The sequence below is a fragment of the Marmota marmota genome, unplaced genomic scaffold, assembly GCF_001458135.2.
Source record: "Marmota marmota marmota unplaced genomic scaffold, marMar, whole genome shotgun sequence".
Classification (NCBI taxonomy): domain Eukaryota; kingdom Metazoa; phylum Chordata; class Mammalia; order Rodentia; family Sciuridae; genus Marmota; species Marmota marmota.
The window spans coordinates 54,006,272-54,026,532 of record NW_026000174.1 but is presented as its reverse complement, the minus strand read 5'-3'; the positions used below and the strand labels follow the sequence as shown (position 1 = coordinate 54,026,532).

At 59.5% G+C, this 20,261-nt stretch overlaps 1 long non-coding RNA gene across 3 annotated transcripts; it reads right to left on the bottom strand.

Annotated features, from left to right (window-relative positions):
• Positions 1 to 5,210: 5,210 nt before the first annotated feature.
• On the bottom strand, positions 5,211 to 8,589 carry LOC125612102. 3 transcript variants are annotated; one of them, XR_007342414.1, is made up of 3 exons: positions 7,898 to 8,589; positions 6,564 to 7,134; positions 5,211 to 6,353 (listed from the first exon to the last, which is right to left on the bottom strand). It is a non-coding gene; the product is annotated as an uncharacterized LOC125612102 (long non-coding RNA). The 3 variants fall into 3 exon arrangements; XR_007342413.1 differs by having other exon boundaries at positions 5,211 to 7,134; XR_007342415.1 differs by having other exon boundaries at positions 5,211 to 7,122.
• Between the last annotated feature and the right edge of the window lie 11,672 nt (positions 8,590 to 20,261).

Below are 20,261 nucleotides of genomic sequence, written 5' to 3'. Positions count from 1 at the left end.
TCCTGGTCCCCCGGCCCCCTCTTCTGTCCCCCTTCCCCATCAAGGCCCTTTAGAGCAGAGAACTCACCGAGGTGACTGAGAAGAAACCACTCGGGAGCAGCGAAGCCTCCTGGTGGCTTGGCGGGGTCACCTGGACACTTCCTCCCTGCAGGGCCTGGCCATGTGCCCTCTGGGGGGGAATGCCGGTGCACACAGGGACGTGGGGCTCATTTGGTATGTCCAGCTGTCTGTGAGTCGGGAAGGTTTTCATGGGGCTGGGGCAGCCAGGGGTTCAGCGCGGGACTGACACGTGTTGGTCTCCTCATCTGTAAAGCAGAGGTAACAGGAATATCTACTCTATGTTGTGGGGATTGTGAGGGTTTGTGGTTTTTTCTTAATATTTATTTATTTATGTATTTTCTTTTTGAGTTTTAGGTGGACACATTATTTTGTTTTTATGTGGTGCTGAGGATCGAACCCATGGCCTCATGCCACAATCCCGGCCCCTGTGAGGGCTTTTTAATGCAGCAGATTTTACATAAATACTATCGTCTCTCAGTATCTGCAGGTTCTGGAGTTGCCTCCAGAACCCCCCCAGGTAACGATGACGGCGGATTCGCCAGTCCCTCAGATAAAGTGGCCTGAGGTCACAGTGGCTTCCTCTGGCAGCTGTCCTTTGGGGGAGTTGCTCCCCACCCCTTTTGCCCAGCATTTGAAATTCTAAAGGACAGTTGCCCCTAAGTGGTGAGCGTGCTGGTTGCTAAATGGCCACCTTCCAGTAACGAGGGGTAAAGCCACCCCAGTCTCCAGTCCTGCGCAGCCGCGTGTGAACCACCATGAGGTCTAACGTGCAGCAAAGTCATGTTTGTCTAAAGAGTTATAGGAACTAACCAGGTGCAGGGGCCCCAGGGACTTGGGAGGCTGAGGCAGGAGGATGGCAAGTTCAAAGCCAGCCTCAGCAACTTAGCGAGGCTCTAAGCAACTTAGCAAGACCCTGTCTCAAAATAAAAAAAAAAAATAATAAAAAGGGCTGGGGATGTGGCTCAGTCCTTGATCACCCCTAGGTTCAAACCCTGGTACCAAAAAGAAAAAGAAAAAGGATACAGGGCCTATCCAGGAAGTCAACATCAAGGTCAATTGCAATGTTACGGCCAGAAAAAAGAAAAGCCCTCCCTGGACGACGGCACCCTGCCTGGCATGCTCTCGCCCTGTCCCTTGTCCCCTGCGCTTCCTTCCTTCCCTGTGTGATCGCCGTTGTATACCAAGTTCCCTGAGATGGTCTTTTTTGGGGTAATACCTCCCTGTCTCCTTCTCAGGGTGCTGACCCTTGAGTAAACCTGATTTCCCCTCCAATTCTCACCTCCCAGGTGTTGGCTTGTGAGCGGCAAGCAGATGGACTCGGTGCCCATCTGCAGTTGATGGCATCCATGGAGCGGGAGGGCGGAGGACTGACCCTAGGTGGGAAAAGCTAGGACGGTGCCAGATCCAGGCTCTGGAAGTGTCTGCGCGATGCCCTGAGGCTGCACACGAACCGTGGTGGGACCTCAGGACGGTGATGCTCAAGGCAGCCGCAACCATCAGCTGTGGCCGCTGCCGATTTGACCCCGTGTCCTGACCATAGGTGGCAGAGAGAGAGCCCAGGTCCTGCGGAGTCCTTCCCAGGGTTTCGGAGACTCTGCTGCTGGAGCTCACTGTTCCTGAGACAGAGCTCCTGGCGTCGCAGTGAGTGGGGACCTCACTGGACCCTGGGCTCCTGTCAGCAGAGGAGGCCCATCCAAGTCCTCCCACAGGCTGCCCGGGGAGACAGCCAGCCCCCTCTCCAGCACGGCCCCCTCCTCTGGCTATAGCCACAGCCTGGGTCATGGCACTGAGTAGGGACAGGCCAGGCGCCAGCCCCAGGCTAAGGGGACCCATTCCCATATCTAGCCTTTGCCTCTGGAACCGCAGGCCCTGCTGGGGGTCTCTGCAAGGAGATGGCGGCTCCAGCTTTGTCCGTGGAACCTCCTCTAGATCAGCAGAGGTGCCTCCAGCCCCGGGGAGGGGCTTGCTGTGCAAACACAGGCCCCCAGGCCTCCCCCAAGGCCGGGGGAGCTCTGGGCTGGACAGGAATCTACAGGGCAGCACCCCGCCCCCACGCAGGGCCTGCAGAGTGGTGTTTGGGAACTTGGGTCTCACGGGGACACAGAAATCAGGAAGTCTTTTTACGCCTAAGGGGGGCGATGCTTGGCACCCCCAAGCCCCATGGGGACTCCCTGGGGACACCAGGCCCTCTCAGTTTGTCCCCAGGAGCAAGCCCAGGCCTGAGTCTCCTTTCCCAGAAGCCCACGCTGCTCCCTGTCCAGCATGGCCGTCCAGGCCGTGTGGGGCTCCTTTCTGGGGGGCCCAGGCCCCGGAGCCTGCCTGCTGGGGAGGTCTGGGCCCTCGGCGGAGCAGGACAGTTCCTGAGTGCCACAGGATGAGGCAGGGACCTGAGGGCCTGCCACAAGCCAGGGCCGGCTCTGGGGCACAGTGGCCGGGGACGCTTCCTCAGGCAGCCAGTCCTCTCCGTCCACCCAGCGGGCACCAGTCCAGGTGCGCCCCACCTGCTCGGCCCGGGTGGCACTGGGTGGGGGTAGGCCCCTGCAGATGGCGGCGCCTCACTCCTTTGCTGGCTGTCGAACACCTGGTGAGGGTGCTGGGGGCCCACTGGGGGCGCAGAAAGAAATAGAAGACGGGGGAGTGGAGGAGCCCACACACGGGCTGAGAACCATCACTAAGCAGCACACCAGGCAGAGCGAGACACATCCAAATCTGTCTGCAGAGGCTTTCTCAGCAGGCCAGGCGGGTGTCTCCGAGGAGCAGGGTGTGCAGGTGGGGGGCCTGGGAAAAGGGCAGGGGCAAGGGGATGGGTGTTCCACTCTCCAGGATACCATGGATGTGCTGTGTGGCCTTGGGTAAATCACTTACCCTCTCTGAGCCTCAGCCTTTTTCTTCTTTTGTTCTCCCTCTTATATGCAACCTGGCAAACGGCTGGCTTCTACCAAACGTTACTGATACTAAGCAGGGGATGACTTTCTGGTCACCTGAGTAGACTGTTAGCTAGAGGCTGACATCCCCAACGGTCAGCAAAAAGCTGGGATTTGAATTTCTGTGGTTTGGAGGTGACAGTCCTCCGTGGAGAGCCAACTCTGTCACTTCCGGGTCAGCGTCCCCATCTCTAGAATGGGCAGACCTCAGAGCATCCTGAGAGACAGAGTCAGTGGGTGGTCCTGGCTGGGGAGGGGGCTGCGGGGGGCTCTCGGGGACGCGGTGGGGTGCAGCTCCCAGACCAAGTGCCGATTTCTTCCTCTGCTTCTGTTTGTTGTTTGCAATATTTGCTTTTAGGGGATTGTAAAGACTACGGAGGTGGAGACAGTTCCACGTTTTTCAAAGACTGATTCTGAGGTCTGCGAATGCAGGACCAAGGGAGGCCAGGGCCCTGGGGCAGCCTGGAAGGCAGGCCGTCTGTCCTGACTGTCAGCAGCCTCTTTCCCCACGGACTCCTCTCTTGGAGGTTTATCTCTGACCCTTTTCTCTTCAGCTTTCTCCATCTCTGCCAAGTTTGCTCCTGGGGTACAACTGGAACGCCCCTCCCTCCCATTTTACCCTGTGGCTACCTGGCTAGGCCCTGGGCTCAGCCTGAGGCCTCCCCTCATTGGACAGCATAGAGTTGAGGAGTTACACGAACAGCATTTACAATTAGAAACCTGGGTGCCAACCTCATCACTGGCTGTGTGATCTTGGGAAAATTACTTAGCCTCTCTGTGCTTCAGCTTCCTCTTCCAGAGCTCTCATGACGAAAGGATCAAGCACATGTAAAACACTTAGCACATACTAAGCGCTCAGTGAACGTGTTGCTGCTGCTGCTGCTACTCGTGTTGAAGCCCCGCTGACTACCAGCCGCCTCCTGTCCCCAGGGTAGCTGAGCTGCCCGCCTGCATGGGCCGTCTTGCTGGAAACCGGGGGAGTAAATAACAAGAGGAGCCATGTGAGTGCGTGGTCAGGAGAGAAGTCTCTGCGGAGAGGGAGAGCGGGGGCTGCAGGGAGAGCCTCTCTGGATGTCGTCAGCTGTGAAGGGCCCACAGGTTGTCACGGACTTGGCCACCAGCCAGCACTGAAGGCGCAGGCGGCAGGAGTCCGCTGGGATGAGCGTTGAGGGGCGCTGCTGGGGGGCAGGCTCCACCACAGAGCGTGGCAGTGGGCTGGGCTCTGGCCAGCGGAGAGGAGGGGCGGTCAGCACCTGCTCCCAGCTCCGGGAGGCCCAGAGTCTCCCTGCTTCCCCCTGCACCCCGGGGAAGCGATCCAAGCTGACCTGCAGCCCAGCAGGTAGAATTCCATCGGATGGCGCCCAGTACAAGACTCACCCTCCTCACTTCCTCAGAGTTCAAAGGGCAAAAACCTGAGTTCATGGTCAAGTTGAAACAGGCAAGCGCAAGCCCAGGTGGGCCTCCAGCCGGCGGGCGGGAGCAGGTGACTCCAGCAGGGATCCATCACCAGGGTCCGGAGGCAGAGCTGGGGAGACGCGCCCACACCTCCCCCCACGAAATGGAACCTGGAAACGGGATCCAAGGGGGCTCTGGGGACACCAGATGACCCAACCAGCCGCCCAGGAGAAAGTCCTCATCCCTGCGCCCCCAAATGGAGCTTGTCCCTCTCCCGGGGAGCTGGGCAGCCCCAGTTAACAGGCGCCTGGGGTCCCTTGGCCGGTGTGGATCTTTTCCTCCAGAAGGATCTGGGCTTGGGTTTGGGTGGACTTGGGGGAATTTAAGTCTACTCCCCTGTTTTCTGTTGTGTGCTCACTTGTAATGCTAAGGTGAGTTAGCCTACTAAAGCGAGAATCTCATCATTCTGACTTGAAAAGCCATGGGGTAATTAACTTAGATGTGTGAGCTCAAGTTGAAATCTTACGAAGCTTATGCTGGGTAATAGGATATTTAAGAGAATTCCGGGCTCACGGTATTTGTACATTTCATCTAATAGATATATGAAAGCTAATGAGGTATCCAGGGAGATTTTGTTAAAACAGGCAAATGAGTTTAACGGAAAATCAAATAAATAACTTGAAAAAAAATTGTACTGAGGTGTACCTCACACTCCGAAGAGTTCCGAGTACCCATGGAACCTGATCAAGAAAGCAAACAGTACCGGGACCCGGGTAACCCCTCCAGGGACCCCCTGCAGACAGTGAAAACATTAAATTTATAAATTCAGTATAAATTGCTGAGCTGTGTGTAATTCATTATGTTGTAACCAGAACCAAATACCCTTCAAAGAGCTCTTGGACGTGCTTGCTAAATCGGCTCCATATAAACAGAAAAAGGTTTGTAATGGAACTTGAAACCTTAAGAGAGAACTAGGTTGCGATTTCAATACCTTCAACTCCGGTTGTTTAAGCTCAAAGTCAATTTCTGAGTAATCTTTTTGGGCACAACAACTACTGCTAAAGAGTCTCCAAAACTCAAACGAGCAGGCAAAGTCTGGTTCAGTGTCACGCTCCAAAGTCCTGAAGGTTCTTTCTTTAAATGACACGGTGCCTGAGCTTGTACTCCAGCGGAGGCCCCAGTCCCAGCTCCAAGGCCACTTTCAAGTCCTGGGCTTTGTGGAGCTTGCTCTTTTCTTTAAATGGCGTGAAATTGCCTGTGACTCACTTGAGAAGACTTCAGAGAGACAGTGTGACATATCCTGTGAATTACTTTTAATCTACACTGTCGGATGGTAGGAGATTGCGGGAGATTGAAGAACACAGACCCCAGGATGCGTGATCAGCATTTGAGAGACTGACCAGAAGCCCACAATGCACAGGGGCAACTCTGAGGTTTTGAGGTCTCCTCTCCCATCAGCACCCCAGAGGGCTTGTTCATTTGCATAGTAGGTGTAGGGTGCAGTTTCATTGGTGAATCGAGTGGTACAGACAACGTGCGGATTGGCTGGAAATACAACATAGGAGCTGTCACTCCTGCCTGAATGGGGTTGGCGTCCAGTGGTCCAAGAGCCCGAAGATGTGTGAGGAGCGTCTGGCTGTCCCTGTGCACGGCCTCCTCCTGGAGAACGTGGTTGCCTGGCTCTCTCCAGAGCTCAGCTGAACTTCACACTAGAGTGGCCTTGGCCTTGGGTACATCCTCCATGCAAGGAATATGTAAAAGATTGAGATACACTTTGGGACGGTATAGAGTTAGTGTGTGTGTGTGTGTGTGTGTGTCTGTGTGTGTCCACATTGTTGTGAGACCCGCTCTCATTGTCACCCGCCTGTGGTAGCCAGGTAATGGCCAAGGGGACGGGACCCTCCCTTCCTGCACCCAGGAGAAGCCATTGGCGTGGACTGACGTGACTCTGCTGCTTGTGACCGACTCCGTGGCCTGATGGTGAGAGGGGCCGCCTGCCACGGAGCCCAGCAAGAAGGAAGGCACCTTGGGGTGGGGACATTCCTGGGATGCCCTCCCCCACTGGCTCTCCTCGGCTCCAGTTCTGGGCATGTCCTGGACCTTGGGACTCAACTCCCTCAGAGCCTGTGACACCCTGCAGGGGCTCTTGGCCTCGCCCTGGCAGGTCCCCCCAGGTCCCCCCACCTGTGCCACCTGCGCTGGGAGACTGGGCGGGGCCCTTCAGGTGTGGCCTCGGGCCTTCTCTCTCTGCGTGAGGTCCACTGGTTGTTGATGTCCAGTGGTCGTTGGTCAGCCGTTTTGAAGGCGTCCCCCGGGCCTCGCACAGCTGAGTGGCCGAGCACCAGTGGGCTTGTAGGATCCCTGCGGAGCTCATTTGAAAAATGAGCTTTTCAGACACAGCTCATTTGAGAACTCTGCCCCGAGACCATCTTTTCATCCTTCCCTCCTCCCGTCCCCCCTCTTCCTGTCTCTTTCATCCTGAGGGTGAAGAGCCGTCTAGGCTGAGTGCAAGCCGAGGCCGGCTCCGGTCTCCTGGACCTGTGCTGGGCTTGGCTGGGCCTCATGGCCATCTGCAGTTTGGCTGGTGCTGCCCCGTGGTCAGGATCGCTGACCACCACGTCCACGCGTCCCCGTATCCGGTTGGGGACTGGGCCATTTCCACAGACCCAGAGGAGGCTCCAGCTCCTCACCTGTTTCCTCCCGGTGCATCCTTTCCCCTCGAGGATGTCGCACATCCCAGACTCTGAAACAAAATCTGACTTTGGAGTGAGAGGGGCCTGGATTGGAATCGGGTTCCTTAAACTTATTAGCTGTGTGACTTGGGGAACAGCACTTAGCTTCTCTGAACCTCTGTTTCCTCAGCTGCAGTGTGGAGATTTGTAGTTACCTGGCGTAATGAAGTGCTCAAGGACAGGCGGTCTGTCCTCCCCTCCCCTGCCTGGCTGTGGAAAGGAGGGAGGCCCCCCGGGCTGCGAGGTGAGGCGGAGCCCTGGCTGGGTCTGCGCTGGGGCCCCGGGTGGACATGGCTGGGGCTGTGTTCCCGGCCTTGGGTCTCTGCCAGCTGTGCGGCTGCTTGTTTCTCCAGCTGCACAGGCCCTGGCCCCAGGCCGGAGGAGGCCTCCCAGCCTCTAGCCCCACGGTGGGGAGCAGCTGGCCCCTGGAGCCCTGAGGTGGGGGTGAGAACAGCAATCAGGGCCCTGCCAGGGGCTGTCATTAGTTGTTCTGCTCATAATTGGGCTGCAGGCGCCCTCTGGCCCGAGTCGGTTCTGCTCGGTGATTATCTGTGATTAGCCTCTCGTGCCTCAGACTGCTGACTCCACAGCCCTCCCCCGCCCCAGGCCCCCAGGCGCTCAGACAAGAGCCTCCTGCGGAGTCCCAGCACCCAGCTCTGCCCTGTCCAGGCAGCCGCAGGCCGACAGGAAACAGACCCACCCCCGGCCTGGTCCTCCCGCGGGGACCCAGGCCCCCAGCACGCACCACAGCCCGGCTGTCCTCCGGGCCTTCTGGGCTTTTCTCACCTGTGCAGCAGGAACCTGTCTTGGCCAGGTCAATAGGCCAGTGCTCCAGCTGGCCACCCCAGCCTCCTCCCTAAGCGCCAGGGTCCTGTGTCCCCAAGGCTGTGAGGGACGCAGAAGTGGACCAGGCTGAGGAGGCCAGGACGGAGCAGCCGTGAGACAGAGGGGGGCGGGGTGGCCGCCCGGAGCTGGAGGAGGCTGGCCTGGCCCGCAGGAGTCCAGAGGCCCTTGGAGCACAGGGCCCTGCTCAGAGAGCCACGGTCCAGCGCATCACCCTCCGAGCCATTCAGTGACTTAACAAGGTGATGATTCAACAGGGTTCCCTGAACCAGGCTGTGAGAGCACAAGAGGGGACAATTCTACCTGAGGGAGTCCAAGAAAGAGGCGCTCTGCTTCCACACGAGGATCCAAAGCTCCGCCGCCTGCGCCCCCTGCCGCTCCAGGCTCCGGTGGCCTCCTTCAGTCCTGTGTTCTGCCTCAGGGCCTTTGCTCATGCCAACCGATGCCTGGAAAGTTCTTCCGTCACCTCTGCCCCGTTCACTCCCAACCATCAGCTGAAATGTCGCCTCCTGGGGACCACTGTCCCAGCACCTGCAGACCAGGTCTGCCAACTCCACCTCCCCAGCTCCCTGGCGCCTGTGGTCCACAGCAGGGTTCCGATCCCACGCCGCACTGTGACGGCCTCGGCAGGCCTCCCCACTACACTGCAAGCCCCAGAGGTACGTTCTGGGCCAGTTTTCAACACCACTGAAGCCAGAGAACTAGCATTAATTGGGTACTTACTGTATACTATTGCAGCTGAAATCACGGTAGAGAATCCAACTCCTTTAATGCAAAAAACGACCCCATGAGGGGTCTTACAGGTGTGGACTTGGCCACAGAAAACAGTCCCTGCCCAAGGCCTCAGGGTAGCAAGGAGCTGAACAGGGATCTCCAGCGCCCGGGTCCCTAACCAGCAGGCCACACTGCCCCGCTCCTAAACACGCCCCAGGCGCTTGTTCCTTCTTGGCTCCGTCTGCTCACACAGTGCCTTCAAGGACCGCTGGGTCTGAGAGCCCTGCTGGGCCCTGGGCCCTGGGCCGAGCCGGGAGAAGCCCCGCGTCTCGGGGTGCGACTGCAGAGCCCAGACAAGGACAGGGCGACGCAGAATCCTAGACGGGGAAGTGCCAGGACCAGAGCAAGGCCGGAGACCCCGCGTCCCGTGTGGGTCCGCTGAACTTGGACTTCAGGGCCTCGGCAGGAAGGATGAGATGCCGCAGGACTGAACCCAGGGCGCAGAACCCGGGGCCAGGTCCCCAGCTCTGCCCGCACCCGGGTGGGGAGGGAGTGGGTGACGCTGGGGGTGTGGCCGCTGGAGATGACGACCGTGAAAGTAACACTAAGAAATCAACACAAAACCCAGGGCCTGACAGGTGGTCGGACGGGCCGACCCTAACCAGGAGAGACCCACCAGAGGATTCAGAGAGGAGCTTCTTGAGGAAAACGGGACAGGAGCGGGGACACGGGTGTCTGGTGCCCGGCAGGTCACGCCCGTCTCCGGCGGCTGAGCTGAGGCAGGGCCTCGGGCTCTGGGCTTTCTGGAACCAGGGATTTCACCCGGGGCTTCCCAGAGAAGCAGCTTTCCTGCCTGGATGGCTCAGACAAACCCCTAGGCAGCTCCAACACCCATCCCCTCACCGCCCCCCATTTGTTTGAGGCAGGGTCTCACTGAGTTGCTCAAGGCCTTGCTGAGTGGCTGAGGTTGGCCTTCAACCTGTGGTCCTCCTGCCTCAGCCTCCTGAGCCGCTGGGATTACAGGTGTGCGCCACCACGCCGGGCCCCCAGGGTGGGTCTCGGTGTGTTCATTGGACAGACTGATGGCCACCTAAGTGGAGGAGAGCCGCTCTTCAGCTGCAACCTGCTGTGGTTCCACCCGGACATCTGACGCGAGACCCAAGACCTAGGATCGTGGCCTCTGCTGAGGAGCATGCCCCGGGCCAGGCCTGGGTGCCCCGGGGTGGGTGTGTCCAGGGGCCCCATGCATAAGACCCCCTCCCCGAGAGACCATCATAGGTGTCCCAGGCGCCCACTGCTGTGTGACATCGGCCTCAGCTTGATGGACAGGTTCCACAGGGACCCCCAGTGACATCCCACCTCCTGGGCTCCAGGCCGTGACGAGGGCCTGCAGGGGCTTCTGACCAGGGAACAGGGCGGAGGGAGGACGCGGCTCTCCTGGTGTTCCGTGAGATGAGGCTGCGTCTTAGCCCCCAGTCGGGAGAGGAGGCTCCCGCTGGCCTTGAAGAGTCCACAAGCTGCCCGTCCTGGGAATCGTACAGAGGGAGGCATGTGGTGGGTGACTGCAGGGCCCCCAGAGCGGCCTGACTGGCGGACAGCAGAGGAACAGTAATTCCAACCCCAGGGCTGCGGAGAAGCCGCTCCGTCCACCTGGACAAGCCGAGCGGCTCTGCCCCAGGCAAGCCTCTGCTGAGACCGCAGCCCACCCCTCTCGGACTACAGCCTGGCGAGGCCCCAGAGCTGACCCAGCCGAGCCATCTACGTCCAGGCTTACCACCTGCAGAAACAGAGAGAACAGAGGCGTGTCCAGGGTTCAACCTCAAGATCTGTAGTAACTCTCTGTGCAGCAGCAGAAAACTTAATTAACCTCTCTGTGTGAGCCCCACTTAGGATGAGACAGAGAGAGTCAGAGAAACCCGCTTCCTTCTTTCCCCCCCATGACTCCCACCTCTCACAGAGGTGCAGCGGGATGGGCCAGATACGTATCTAGAAATTATTCTAACACCCTGGAGACAAGGGCCTTGAGGACCGTGGTGACTAGATCATCAAAGAGGCTTTTGATTCCTCCCCAAAGCAAGTCGTCTGATGAATTGGATGAACAGAGCTTTGGGGGAGGGTTTGCAAATGTCAGGTGCTTGCAGAATAGTGGAAAATGGGAGGTGCTTGGTCCCCCAGGACGGGTAATTAGGGAGGAGATCTGACGGGTAGCACCTTCCTGGGTCCTAACAATAGGCAGAGAGGGATGAAGCTGATCATAGTCGATGAGGAAGAGAGCAGAGCCCACACCTCAAAGACTCATTGTCACCCCAGGACAGCACAGGCTGCTTATTAACGTTTAATCCTGAGACCAAAAGTTCAGATGTCGTGCCTTTTGAAGGTGGCTTAGCACGGGGCAGCCACTCTTATTGCTGGTAGGAAAGTGATCATACTGACCTCATTAGGCTGGCTCTCTCCATCTCACCCCAAAGATCTGGGTGTGGTGATTCAGATCTTCAGTTTTGGGATAAATATAAGAGATCCAGTTTCAAATGTCATCTGTATCTGTATGACGGCATTGGTTAACACTGGCTGCGTAACAAACAGCCCCCAAACTAATAATGCAACAAGGACTGATTTAGCTCACAAGTCTGAAGGTTGATTGAGCAGTTCAGATGTTCTGGACTCGGCGTGACTGATCTTCGCTGGACTTGATCATGAATCTGCAGTCAGTGCACCAGCTGGCTGCGGCTGGTCTCGGACAGCTTTATGGAGAAGAATTGGGCTGACTTGGCTCTGCTGTTCATGGTCTTTCCTGCAGCGATGAGGTAGCTCAAGTTTACTCACATGGCCGCTGGCAGAAAGCAAAGGCTTAGAACAGGCACAGCTCCTTCCACTGCATCTGACTGATCTTATTAAATGTCCAAGTCAGCCCAGGTTCAGGGATGGGGAATCACTGCACCCCTCGATGGGAGGAACTTCAAAATCACATGCAGAGTGAGTGGGAACAGGAAGGCAACGAGTGGGGTCATGGGGCTTCTTCCCAAGGCACAGACTTCCTGCTGCAGCTACAATAAGGAGGTTCCAGCTCACAAGCACTTTTCAAGCCCTTGCTTGAGTCACATTCAGTAATGTCCATTGTCCAAAAAATGTGGCCCTGCCAATAGGGTACAGGAATTGAACCACCACTTGCATAACTGAGCTTATTCCCCAGCCTTTTTATATTTTGAGACTGGTTCTCACTAAGTTGCTGAGGCTGGCCTCAAACTTTTGATCCTTCCTCCTCAGCCTCCCGAGGAGCTGGGATTCCAGGTGTGCAGCACCACCCTGCCTGGATACACTTCCCTTCCTGATGGGAGGGAAAGAATTCCTGGCTATTTTTGCAATCCTCCATGCTATTCTTCCGAGGTCACCTGTGGAAATCCTAACCATCCTTAAATCAATAAATCCCAAATGTGATGAACACAACTACGTGTTCCTCAATGACAGCGGTAGGTTCTGCAAACTTGTCCTTAGGCGATTCAGTCACCCTGTGAACACCGCGGAGTGCTCCTCCGCAAACCCAGATGGCACCACCTGCAACTCAGAGGCTGGGCTCCTAGGACCACCACAGATAGACGACAGGAGGCTCAATCAAACACAAGAGAAAGCCGGGCAGGGGAGGGTCACGGGCCCAAGGTGGACGAGGCCGGCGCCATTCCGCAGTGCACTGTTCTAAGGGACGCTTTTTTTTTTTTTAAGTAGATGAAATACATTTCAAAAAATAGCTATGAAAAGTATGGTAAGTGCATAACCAGCGGCCCAGCCATTCATTACCCAATACCCTGCGCTGCTGGTAATTGTATGTTTGGTGCGTCCCGCCGTCTGGCAGCGCGGTGGGTTGGTTTGCACCGCAAGCTCGTGAATAAGACATGGCGCTATGTGACAGTCATCCGGCAAGACGGCAAGAGGGATTTTTTGGCTTTTGTAACCCTGCGAGGCCTGTCTGTACATTCAGTTCTTTGTCGACCAGACGTCATGCAACCGCTCAGTGACCCGAGTCTGGGAGGACGGCGGTCAGCAGGTTGGTGGCCACCAGGGCCTGGCCTACGGTGGCTGTGTCTGCGCCCCTTGTTCCACCGTCCGTCCATCCTTCTCTGGCTCTGGGACGGGTGGCACGGGAACCACCCATCTGAGGCCTGCAAACCTGAGGCCCCTGCCCTGGGCGCCGACTTTTAAAGCAGACTCTGCAATTGAATTCGAAATTCAGTGGGAGGAGCAGTGTCCACTTTCAAGTCGCCCTTTCAAAAAAGGTACAGAGACACAGTGGAGCAGATTTTAATAATATTCCATGTTGACTGTGTCCCAAGTGGACATTTAAACAAGCCACCACCATAATATTATTCCTGAGATGTAATATGTCCCAGCGGGAGTCTCTAAAGGCCGGGCGTTTCCTAGGCCCAGGCTCTACCCCACGTGGGCAGCCGCGGTTGGAGGCTCCGGGGTCCCCATATTGGATGGTGCCGTTTCGACGGATCCTTCCCCTTCTCCTCCAGCAGCTTCCCTGTGTGGAGTGAGGAGCCCCCGGGGACCAAAGCACGTGCCCACCTGGAGTCCCTTTTCTAAGCCAGATTCTAGAGACCTAGGACCCCAGGAGCCCCGTCGGGTGCCTGTGAGACTGGCCAGGGCCTGGCCACCAGTGTGTGTGGGGCTTTGCTTGCGTCTGTTTCCATCTGACGACACCCACCTCGGTGCCTAGGGATGACCCACTGGTATTGGGGCTTTGGCTGACAGCACTGTCACTAAGGTCCTCCGCAGCCTCTCTAGTGCGTGTCCTTAGCACTGCGTGGCCCTTGAGCATCCTGGGGAGCAGCCGCTTCAAGCCGCAGAAGCCCAACAGAAAGAGCAAGAAACAGGGCGCTAGGTCTGCTCAGGGGGAGGGAGCCCGCTGCAGGGAGGGAGCTGAAGGGACAGGGAGGCCGCTCTGTCCTCACCTGGGAGCACAAGGATGATGGCTGCTATGTGGCCGGCTCTGGCCGTGGGCTGTGACCTCCTCGAGGGGCAGCTGACATTGGCCATTCACCTGCGGGCCTCGCATCTGGAAGGCAGCAGGGGCCCACAGGGGTGGCCTGCTGGCCTGCTGCCCCTTGGGAGAGGAGTCTGCGTGGGCCCAGGTGGAGGACCAGCAGCTCCGGGCAGCCCATGCACCATGCAGGACCCCTCCTTCAGTGCCACCTCCTCCGCTTACGCCACACACATCCCCGGGGACGTGGTGCGCGTGGGGCCTGGGGGTGCACGCCACGTCTTCCGCAGGCCCCTCGAGGGTGCTCTGGTCAGAAAGTCTTGCAGTCCAAGGCCTTTGCCGCTACGGCGCTCGTGACCTTGCACAAGATGTCAACCACCTCCCTGGGGGACACGTCGCATTCTTCGGTTTAGAAACCGCAGGCCCTCGTGACCCCAAGAGCACACCCTGTAATCTGGAAATCCCAGGACCTCAGCTCCACCCAGGGAACTGGCTGCCCTCCGCCCTCCCAAGCCCCAGCTGCGGTAAACACCGCGGTCGGCTGTGTACCCAGGAAGCAGCGGGATGTCACCGTCCACCCGAGGATGCAGCCTCACCTGGAAGACGCTCGTGTCCACGAGGCCACAGGCCACAGGGGCCCTGGCCTGGAGCTGGTCCCCGGGCGGCCCGAACTGCACTTTGGGTCAACACCACGCTCCGGCATGACGGGACCCGTGGAGCCACATAAACAGATGCCTTTGATATTTTCATGGAATTTAAAATACAAACACGAGGCGAGCCCCCCCCCCCCAGCCCGCGTGCNGCCCCCCCCCCCCGCCCGCGTGCGGTCCCCTGGGCTGTAATCACAGGAGGCTCGGCCTGTCCCCGCCAAACATGCAGAAATGAAATCCTCGCCAGGCACCGCGGGCGGAGGCCTCGTTCTCTACCCCTTCGACTCTTGGCAGCATCACCGGAGAGAAATTGTGACAAATTAAAAATAACAGACACAGAGCTTGGTCCCCGGCAGAGCAAGAGGCTGATCTCTCAGTTCAACTCCCTGTCCCTCCCCGCCCAGGGTCTGCTGACCTTCCGGAAAACCACTGCTATCTATCATCATCACCAAGATTGACGTCGGGTCCTCGAGTGGCGCGTGTGTCCTCCGCACAGTGACGGACGAGGGCCGCCGTGGTGCTGAGGCCACCGTCCTGGAGGAACAAGCTCCCACGGGGGCTGAGGTCCATCCCACGGCTGGGGACCATGTGAGCCAGGGCGGGCTCCACCTGCCCCTGGGGACCGGAAGTGGGCAGGAGGCCAGCCCCTCCCCAAGAGGACGGGAGGACACCAAGCCTGGGGCCAGGGAGGCAGGCGCAGGCCAGTGAGTCCCCACTGAGGGCTGTTTTGCACCCGCTGGTTGGACATTTTGTCATTCCTGGAGACGTTTTGGGGACAGAGATGCTACCAGCGTCTAGTGGGCAGGTCAAGGACACTGCTCACTGTCCTGCAAAGCCCAGGACGGTCCCAGCGGCTGGCAATCACGCTGCAGGACCCGGTGGGGAGCCCTGCCCTGAGCCACGGAGGGCTCTGCTGCAGAGCTGGGGCCTGGCAAGGAGGTGTCCGGGGACCGCTCTGCAGTGACAGTGGACACTGAGCCGGGAGGTGGCTCTTCCAAGCCCATTCTAGTTAGGTCTCCAGGACCCCGGTGCGTTAGGGCCTCCTCATTTCGGGTGACTTCCTCACGCCTCCCCCAACCCTGCCCACCCAGGGGGCTGCCTGCTGGCCTCCAGCCCGTCCCACGCTCCTGTCCTCTGGGATTTTTGTCCCTGCTTTCCCATTGGCCCCCCTCCTGCAGACCCCTCCCTCGATGCCACCTCCTCCAGGGCCTGCCCCAGTCCCTCTGAGGGTGTGGACCTCGTTGCCACTTTCCAGCCGAGGACCAGAGGCCCAGAGAGAGTGAGTGACGTGCCTCAGTCACCCATCCCAGCGTTGACTCAGGCACCAATGCCGCCCTTTGGGGGCCACCCTGGGTGACCGTGGCCACGTGCTAGGCAAGTGCTACTGAGCTGTACCCCAGCCCAGGACCTGCTGCCGCCTGAGCCCCTGGCGTGTCCCTGCTGTCTCTGCCGCTCTTGGGGCAGGACGTTGGGGTTCAAATGACTGTGACTGCCCTGTTACAGGCGAGGAATCGGGGCTCCGAGAGGGCACTCCACAGGCTGAAGGTCACACAGACAGGCTCAAGGTCACACAGCAGGGACGAGGCGAGGACAGGTTCAGGACCAGGTGTGCGGCCTCCAAAGCAGGCCACGCCGTTTCAATAGTGACCAAGGACCATCCCATCGGACCCAGCAGCCCACGCGAGTTCCCTCCGAGTCCCGGGTGCTGTGCTGGGTACTCACACCTAGTGGCTTACAGAACCGTGGCCACCCTGGGCACGGAGCCAGGACGCTGGGCCTCTGGGCGGATGAGCTCTCAAGGTCCTGGGCTGCTTCTATCCTGCCCCCGGGGCCTCCGGCCTCCCAGCTGCCCTCTGTCCCTCATCAGGGACCCTGTGCCCACAGCCAGGCCCCGCCCCAGAAGTCCTAGCAAATGGCCCCGGCTGCCCGCGCCAGGCCCAGCTGGTCTCTAATGAGCAGCTCAGGAAACAAAGGCAGCGGGCTCCGTGTCCAGGGCCCTGTGGCTGGGACAAAGACAGAATGACCACCGTCCTCTGCTCTTTTGTATGAAATAATTGGCTTCAATTAAGTGGGCAGGACGGCAGGCAGGACGGGCAGAGCGTGGGCAGAACGCGCCCGGGATGCAGATGCAGGTCCCGGAGGACAGCGGCGCCCGCCCACCCCACCCCAGCCCACCCTCTCCTGGGTCCGTTTCTCCTCATGTGACGGGGACAGCCAGAGGCACAGAGGTCAGGGCTGAGGGGCTCAGGGCAGAGCCCCGCCCGACAAGAGTGCTGTTTAGTGAAGGGATGAGGATGAAAACCTGAGAGAGGCCAGGAGAGAGGCTGGGAAGAGAGGCCAGGAGAGAGGCTAGGAAGAGAGGCCAGCTGCTTTTCACAGACGGGTCTGGCTGCTCTGCAAGGGGATTTTGCTAGGAGAGGCAGCAGAGGAAGCAGGTGCAGGGGGTGGCGTGAGGAGGTCCGTTGTAGTTTGTTTGGTTTTAAGGCTGGAGAAATCAACATGGCCAGATGCCGGATGCCATCAAGGGTGGCCTGGGAAAGAAGGGAAGTGGGTGGTACCGGAAGGGAAGCGGGAAGTGCTGCTGGAGCCTTAAGTGGGTGAAAGGGGCTGTCGTGTGAGGCTCCAGGAAGGGCTGGCCTTGAACGTGGAAGAAAGAAACAGGCCCAGAGAAGTAAGGTAGCTTGCCCAAGGTCACACAGCCAACCAGGAGCAGAACAAGGACTGAACTCAGCGGTCTGAGGCTGGAGCCCAGTTCCGTCACCTCCAGATGCTAAGCCCTCACCTTGTTGGAACAGACCGACCATGAGGCCAGCTGGGATGTGGGCGTGTCCCCCGGGGCTCCCCATGCCCTGGCAGCCTGTGGCTCAGAGGGAGGCTTGCCTGCTGTGGCACCAGGCACGACTGGGTCTCCCCTCCTGGTGTGCCCCCCTTGCCACCCAGCCTGTCCTCAGCCTGTGGACACCACGTGACTCTAGAGAGCCCCAGAATTCCAGAGCTGGTGAGGACCCAAGAGTCCCCAGCTCCAGGGACAGAATCCCCAGCGCACATTGGGCTGTGCTGGTCCCACGGACTTCAACTGGACACTTGAGTTGAGAGCCAGGCCCCGGGCTGGGTCCTGCTGGGACGGAGGGGACCCAGGTGCGGCCCTGCCCTGGGTTTCCTTCTGCCGGAAGGAAGGAGGGCCCAGGTCCCCAGCCCCGGGTTGGGATGAGGTCCCAGGAGGGTGACCTGCAAAGACTGCCCTGTCCAGGGCTGGGGGGAGACCTGTGCCTCTCGCTCCTGGTCTGGGCTTGGCTGGTCACCGAGGGCCCTGCAGGGGACGTCGCCTGGTCTCTGCTGCAGTGTCAGGTGTGGCTTGGGGCTGGGGCTTCCCATCAGGTCTACCGGTCTCCTGGTTTTAGTCACACTGTCCCCGGCTGGCTGCCTTCTTCCCACGGCGGAGGGTGGACCTGACATCAAGGCCAGGCGCGGTGCTGAGCACCTGTCATCCCAGCGACCCAGAGGCTGAGGCAGGAGGATGGCAAGTCCAAGGCCAGCCTCAGCAGCTTGGTGAGGCCCTAAGCAACTCGGGGGGTGGTGGGGTGACCTCCCACTGGGCACGGCCTGGGCAGAGCTGCCTGGCCTGGCGCGTCCTAGCCAGGTCGCCTTCTCACTCCCTGCAGCAAGAACAGCCGTCCTGCCCGCTGGCGCCTGGGAGGACGCTCGGCAGCCGCTGGCCCTCACAGCTCGGGTGCTGGCTGGGTCTGGGGTGGATTCCGTTTTCCAGGTGCTGGGAAGGGGACGGAGGATTGGGGACGGGCCTTGGAGGGACAGGCTCTCACGGGCATCAGACTCCTGCTGACCTTGACACCAACAGGCCCGGAGCGTGGGCAGGGCATCTCCTGCCCCGCGGACCCGGTCCCAGCCTGCGGGAGGAGCCTGGCCTGCCCAGGGCAGTCCAGGGGCCGCCTGTGGGCCCAGGGCACCCTTCCGTGCCTTTCCTCCTTGGGTCTCTGGCTCAGTTCCCTGAACTGCCCCTGGGTCCCTGATGTCCCTTCCCCACAGTCCTGACACCTCACAGATCCCCGGGGGAGTGGCAGCGTCACCTGTGACTGGGGTCTCCACCAACAGTTTCTGGTGGGCCCTCTCCTCCCCCGCCCCTCTGCACCCATTGGCCAGTGTCCTGGGCAGGCAGAGGGGTCAGGGGGCACCGTGGCTGCCAGCTTGGCTCCCGCCTCAGAGGAGGTCCTCGGAGCCGACAGAGGGACTGGGGAGGAGGACGGTTCCACGGGGCCACCGCAGACCCCCCAACCCGCCTCTCATTTCTCCCTAGAGACAACAGCCTGGGGGGGCCATGGAGGCTGGGCCTCAACTTGAACTTGACTTCCTCTTCCACCCGGGCGCCTCCCTCCTGGGGCCTGGAAGGAACTGGGCTGGCCATGAGCCCTTCCCGAGTGGCTAACCTTCCTTGAGGACATCAGTTCCAGCCTCAGTTTAAAGATGGCGTGTGACACACGCCCTGGAATATCATTCAGGCTTAAAAAGGCGGGGGACCCCGCCATGAGGACACGGTTACTTGAGTGGAGCCCATCACAGGGGACACCCCTGCGGGATCTCACTTCTCTGGGGAACCTGGGCACTAACTGCAGTTGTGGGAGAAGGACGCGGCAGGCCCCGAGGCACCACGGGCGGAGAGGGGCCCTGCAGGCCTGCACTGCCCCGGGCCTTGGGCTGGAGCACAGCGGCCACGTCCATCCCACCTGTGGACGGGGGATGGTGAGCAGCCTCGGGAGCAGGTGTCCCAGGGCTTGGAGGGAAGGGCTGAATGCAGAGCAGGGCCCATGGCAATTCCCCCAGTGTGCTGTGACGGCGGGAAGGACGACACCTCGAGACTGCATCTTGGGGGCTCCTGCAAGCAGGTAGCACAGGGTTTCAAGAGGAGACTGTGAGGGGGGCTGGGATCTGAGAGACGTTACTGCCTGAAGGGACAGTCTGGAGGGAAGATGTCTAAGCGCTTCTAAGAATTTGCAACTAGACTGCGTGACTGGAGTGTAGGAGTGAAAACAGTGAATCAGTTCTTTGGGTTGCAATGATAGAAAGGCAGCTTTCAGAACTGGCCGGGCGTTGGGCTTCAGGTAGAGCTGGATCCAGGTGCTCAAGGGATGTCATTTATATCCTTTCTTTCTTGTTCCATCTTTCTCCTTCCACTTCACTTGTACTTACTGGCTTCACGCTGGGGTAGAGTCTGTCCACACCTCAGGGCTCCCCCTGCCCATTTCAATCTCAGTTTGCAAAGACCATCTCTTTCCCAGGCTGACTCTGATTGGCCCAGCTCCCACGCCAACCCAGCCCTGAGCCGGGCATGTGCTCAGGGTTGTGGTCCAGGCTGGGGCTTGGGGTCAGCTCTGCCTGAAGCGAATGCTCTGACTTTGACGGTGGAGTCAGGGGAGTCCCTTCAAGGAAGACCAAGAAGTTTCCAGAAGAAGGGACATGGACCCTGAGCCAGCAGAGGCCCAGATGTCCTCTCCACGTGGCCAGGGCTAGGGCTGCGGGGACAGCTCTTCCGCACAGCCCTCTGCCTCCCTGGAGGGTGCAGTCCGCGCCCACAGAGGTGCCCGCCACACCTCCTGGCAGCCCAGCGTCCGCCGGCCCACCCCACCCCGCAGCGACTTCATCACTGGGGTGATCGCGAAGGTGGCCAGAGACACTGGGCCTGAGGCTGACCTGTCCTTCCCTGCTCCACCTCCCGCCCGCGCCACCCTTGGCCACGGGGAGCACGGGCGTCCCTGCTCAGCTGACCTGGGTCAGGGTGGCGCCCACAGTCCCAGGCAGCCTCCCGGCCATGCCAGGGCCACCAGAGAACAGGCCTGGCCCTGGCCCTGGTAAACGCTGTCATTTGTTCAAAATTGGAAGAGCCTGCCGGCCCCGGGTGACGTTATCTGTGATCACTGGGTCCCCGGGGTTTGGTCCAAGATGCCATCGGCGG